The 5,927-nt window shown below is 36.0% G+C and overlaps 1 non-coding gene across 1 annotated transcript; it reads right to left on the bottom strand.

Annotated features, from left to right (window-relative positions):
- Positions 1-494: 494 nt before the first annotated feature.
- Positions 495-601, bottom strand: LOC121225737 (small nucleolar RNA R71). Its single transcript, XR_005923607.1, has one exon. It is a non-coding gene; the product is annotated as a small nucleolar RNA R71 (small nucleolar RNA).
- Between the last annotated feature and the right edge of the window lie 5,326 nt (positions 602-5,927).

Genomic DNA, 5,927 nt, shown 5'->3' with positions numbered 1-5,927 from the left:
ATTTTATTTTATTTTGCTTTAATTGTTTTCATTATTATTCAGGTGATAATGGATCCTCTACAACTTGATTAATGAGGAGCATTTGTTTATAATGCTTCCAATTCGATCACTGTTGCCTATGGCAGAAACTGCGCCATTTGACAATGTGTCGTTTCTCTCTTAAATAAAGTCAATTTGAGTATTGTAAGACCTAAAATTGAGGCTCCACAATTCAAATTGAAGCATGTGGTGTTCTAAATGCTTCAAACAATGGGCCAATTTAGTGGGACGCCTCCTGAAGATCCCTATCTTCTTCTTCGGCTATTCATGGAAGTGTATGACTCATTCAAATTAGTTGGGTTTATCGAGGGCGCCTTAAGACTTAGATTTTTCCATACTTCTGAAAAGGTAGAGCATGAGTGTGGTTACACTCCCTACTGCCCAGTTCTGTAACTATATGGAAAGAGTTGGTGGAACATTTCTTAATGAAATACTTTCCTCTATCCCTGAGTGCCAAGCTTTGAAATGAAATCACTTCATTTCAACAATTTGACGAAGAATCTTTATATGAGGCATAGGAGCAGTTCAAGGAGTTATTACGAAAGTGTCTTCATCAAGGCATTCATTATTGCATTCAAATTAAGACTTTCTATATTGGTCCTAATGCTCATACTAGGATGATGGCAAATGCTTTGGCAAATGAAGCCCTTATTTCTAAGTCTTACAACGAGGCTTACAAGATTATTGAAAGAATTGTTAGCAATAACTATCAGTGGCCAACCAACTGAACAACCTCAGGAAAACGAGTAGTAGGAGTACATGAAGTTGATGCACTTACTTCTTTGACAACCCAAGTATCCTCTATGACTTTAATGCTTAAGAACATAGCATTTGATGGTTTTAATGGTAATATGACAGGTCAGCAGCCAAACCAATTTGAGAATATTTCTTGTGAATATTGTGGAAATGGTCATTTCTTCAAAAATTTCCCATTGAATCAAGAGTTAAAATATTACATGGGAAATCATAATTGAAATAGTCCACAATCGAATTCTTACAAGTTTTCGTGGTAGTATCATTCAAATTTTCCATGGAGTAATCAATGGGCAACAATTCTTCTATGCTATCTCAACCAAATTATATGTCGGAATATTCTCAATGAGTGCAAATACCACCACCAACTGAATCTTCCAGTGATCTTGAGAATCTATTTAAGGCATACATAGCGAAGTATGATGCCACTTTAAGAAACTTGTAGAATCAAGTGGGTCAGCTAACCAATGAACTTCAAAATACACACAAAGGACATTGCAAAATGGTCACTTTGCAAAGTGAAAGCGCATTGGAGCCCAAGGTGGTTGAGTTTGAAGATAAGCTTGTTATAGCTCAAGACAAAGAGCAAATTCAACCGAGTGTTAAAACTCCTGATTCACAAAACTCTAAACCATTCAGTTTTGATAATCTAACATCTTTGTCACATATAGAGAAATTGCCACAGAAGAGTTGTCCAGTTAAAGCTAATATTGCACCATTACCATATCATCAACGATTCATGAAGCAACAATAGGATACTCAATTTAAGGAAATTTTGGATGACAAAGTGACCCAAAATGTATTCAATGCTATTAAATCCTAAGATGCAGTTGAAGACTGCTCTACTATTTTCGAGATAGAATCATTGGCTTCTATCGAATTGGAACTTAGTTCTCTAGAAGATCCGTTACAACTTATTCTGCTAGTGGATTTGACAAGTGATGATGAAGAAAATGAATGTTTCACTTTGTTAGAAGCTAATTCGAAGGGATTCACTCAAGAATTTCCACTCAAATCATTAAAGATATCATCTTCCAAATACACACAAATGTAAGCATTGATTGAAGAGTCGGTTGAGTTAGAACTGAGGATTTTTCCTCCTTATTTGAAATATGATTAGTTAGGTCTCTCTTTGACTTTACTTGTCATTATTTAAGTAGAGTTCACCAGAAATCATGAAGATGAGCCACTTGTGGTTTTGAAAAGGCACAAGAAGAGTATCGGATGGATTATCTCAAATATTTGAGTCACAAGTTAGAGGATTTGCATGGAATATAGGAAGTTAAATAAGGCCACCAAGAAAAATCATTTCTAATTTTCTTTCCCTAGTCAGATGCTCAATAAATTTGCTAGGAAAGAGTATGATTACTTCCTAGATGAGTATGGTTGGTACAACAGATGGCTCTTTGACACCATTTGTAACACCCTGAATTTAGGCCTAGAAGTTTTGGGCCTTGAGCATGGGAGCGGTTGAAGGCAGCTTATAATATTTTGTTGTCCGTGAAAATTTCGTAGTTGAAGGCTTGTTTTAGTGGTTAAGTGTGCTGAGAAGTGTTGGAGAAGTCCTGGGTTCAAATCTAGACTCTAGCAAAAATTTTGGTTTAAGGTGAATCAAACCCTGGGTGTAGTAGGTAGGCCTTAAGAATATTGTTGAAGAAATTGTGACACAAAAAGCCTTGTGGCTTAGTGGCAAGTGGCGTGTGGAGCATTTGAGGGGAGGCATGGGTTCGAATCCCATGGCAAGCAAAGAGCATTTATTTTGCTAATAGGGGGCGGCAAAAGTTGGTGTTGAATTTAAACTATAATGATGGACGGATCCCACATCGGAAAGCTAACATAAGAGTGGATGCGAAGCTGGCTTTAAATAGAGAGAACCATGAGGGAAGTAAATGTACCTTTCTTGGCTGATCCCTCTCGCTTTATGGCATGCTCGTTTGGGTTGGGCGTCGGCTAAGAGTGCTCAGAGCGTGGATTAACTCCAGTCTCCAATCAGGTGTGTATTTTCTTGCTACTCTAGCTGTATGATGGCTACTTCGGGCCTCGATGGGCCGAAAGGGGTCATGTGGGCCTAATGGGCCTACGGGCCCAATTGGATAAGTTGTTTGATTGTGTAGTAAATATTGGGCTAGGCTAGGTGAATCTAATATTTGCGGGTAGATTTGGGCTAAAAGGGACACACGAGCGTGTGGGCCCATTTGGGCCGAGAAAGGGCTTTAGGCCCATTCGTATTGTTATCCTTGTTTAGAATACTTTAGTTTACCAAATTACCAAAATACCCCTGGTTTGTAAAATTACTAGAATACCCTTGGTTTATAAAATCACCAAAATACCTCTGGTTTGTAAAATTACTAGAATACCCTTGGTTTATAAAATCACCAAAATACCCCTGGTTTGTAAAATTATCAAAATACCCTTGGTTTATAAAATCACCAAAATACCCCTGGTTTGTAAAATTAGTAAAATACCCTTGGTTTACAAAATTACCAAAATACCCCTGGTTTGTAAAATTACTAGAATACCCTTGGTTTATAAAATCACCAAAATACCCCTAGTTTGTAAAATTACTAAAATACCATTTGTTTATAAAATTACCAAAATACCCCTGGTTTGAAAAATTACCAAAATACCCCTGGTTTGTAAAATTATCAAAATACCCCTAGTTTGTAAAATTACCAAAATACCCCTAATTTGTGAAATTACTAAAATACCCTCGACCTATAAAATTATTGAAATACCCTCGACTTGTAAAATTACCAAATTACCCCTGATTTATAGAATTATCATTTTACCCTCGATTTACAAAATTACCGAAATACCCTTATAGGGTAGAAATACTGAAATACCCCTGTAAGGTAGAAATACTGAAATACCCCTGTAGGGTAGAAATACTAAAATACCCCTATAAGGTAGAATTACTAAAATACCCCTGTAGGGTAGAAATACCGAAATACCCCTGTAGGGTAAAATTACTAAAATACCCCTGTAGGGTGGAATTACCGAGATACCCTTGTGGGGTAAAATTACCATTTTACCCCTAGGGTGTTAAATAACTGTTTTGCCCTTGTGCGCAAGTGACTGACTTGGACTGTGTGGTTGACGGATTTGATTGTGAATATATGTTGGTGATATGAATGACTTGACTGTGATTGTTTGATTCAAATATGGACATTATATTCTGATTCTGTATGTTGTATGTGATGACATGTATATCTGTTGCATGGGATATGGGTTATATTGATGGAGGAAGCGTTCTGGCAGCCTCGCTGCAATCTGGTGGCCTCGCCACATATATCTGTTCTGGTGACTTCGTCACAATATCTAGCAGTCTCGTGCAATCTGGTGGCTTCGCCACATATATATATATCTGTTCTGGTGGCCTAGCCACAATATCTGTATCTGGTGACTTCGTCATAATATCTGGCAGCCTCGCTGCAATTTCTGTGGTGTGTAGCGGTTGAGTGGGTCGAGTAGTCTCCCCACATGGTGTAAGGTTGGTACGGGGGTGTATACGGCTGGATTGGGTTGGGATTGCATTCACATTCTAATTTTGATTCTGTTACCTGATACTGATTCTGATTCTGATTATGTCACCTAATTCTGATTCTGATTCTGATTCTAGTTCTGATAACGTTTCTTATTCTGTATGGGTTAAAGCCCATCTGGTACTGTCTGTTATAGTGGGCTAAGGCCCAATTGATACTGAAACTGTAAGTAAGGCTGGGGCCAGACTTTTAATTCTTTTATATGACTGATTATTCCTTTTTAGTAGGGGATTTCACACTGAGCTTTCATAAACTCACCCCGTTTATTAACCTTTCAGGTAATTTCCAGCCTTAGACGGATCAGAGCTGCGAGGGGCTCGGAGAAAGCCACACACACTGTTTATGTTACAGTTTTGATTATTACTTTTAAATGTTTTTTATGTGGGTTGTAGTAAAGCCGTTGTAATTTTCTGGATTTCAAATTTGGAATTTTATTTATTGTTCTTATAATTGCTAGTATTAGAACACGGTTTTCCAAAGCAACTACCGTTGTTTAAAACATCACGTAACCGCAATTGTTTTTAAATTAAGCTTCCACAACTGCCAAGATTTTTACAAAGTTGTTAAGAATGTTATTCAGTTGAGGTTTTCTGACAAGGTTTAAAAAGGGTATAAGTTTTTAATTATTAAGAAGGGTTTTTAATGGAAACATGGTTTTCGAAAAATACTTCAATGTGACAGGCCAGATTCGAGCCAAACTTCCAGGCTGGGTTTGGGGTGTTACACCATTTCAGTCAATAAAGATTTTGAATAAAATAGAAAGAGTTCTATTAACTTTTCTCTATCGTTATTTTTTTAGTTGCGTTTATTTCATTTTTTTATCTATCTTTATTTTACATTTTTATCATAATAAACACTAAGTTGGAATCATTAATAAAATTGAACATTCTGCACTTTATTTAAGAAAATTCTTGAAAAATAAGAAGTGTGGAAATAGATATATACATTTCTAAGATTGGATATGTCTAAGAAATGCTTGGTATTTAAGCAGTCAACCTTGACTCACATCCCTTTCCTGGGATCCTATTTGGTGTGCAATATCTATTCACTTCTCTATTTTTGTTCCTTATATCTATCATTTTTAACAATAGGGACATTGTTGGGGGGACCAAAAATTGAATTGTTCTTTTCAAGAGTTCATTTTTCCTATCAAATTGTGATTAAGTGAAATTTTTCTCAAAAAAATTAGTTTTATTTTTGTTGATTATGTTAAGGTTTAGTATAAACTAAGTTCAACTATCTCAATAATTATTATGTCAACTGAATTATGACATAAATGTTAGTCTTAATAAAATATGTAAATCAAACTATGAAATTTTTAATTCCTTAGAAAAGCTAAGCACGGATGAATTGATTTAATAATTTCTTGAGGCGAAATCCTAGGAGGCATGGAATTTTGAAATTAATTTAGGTGGAATCTGTTTGGATCGTTTGAGCCTTTCAAGCAACCTTAATGAATATTTATCCCTTGAAACTGAGCTGAGACTATATAGTCTAGTTTTATTAGAACCTTGCATACATGAGTCATACGTTATTTAATATTTATCTCTAAATTGTCCCAAACACTAGATTTAGTCTATCCAGAATATTCTC

This window comes from Gossypium hirsutum, chromosome A03 (assembly GCF_007990345.1).
Source record: "Gossypium hirsutum isolate 1008001.06 chromosome A03, Gossypium_hirsutum_v2.1, whole genome shotgun sequence".
NCBI classification, from domain to species: domain Eukaryota; kingdom Viridiplantae; phylum Streptophyta; class Magnoliopsida; order Malvales; family Malvaceae; genus Gossypium; species Gossypium hirsutum.
Note: the sequence above shows the minus strand (reverse complement) of the source record. Positions and strands in the feature narration are given on the sequence as shown.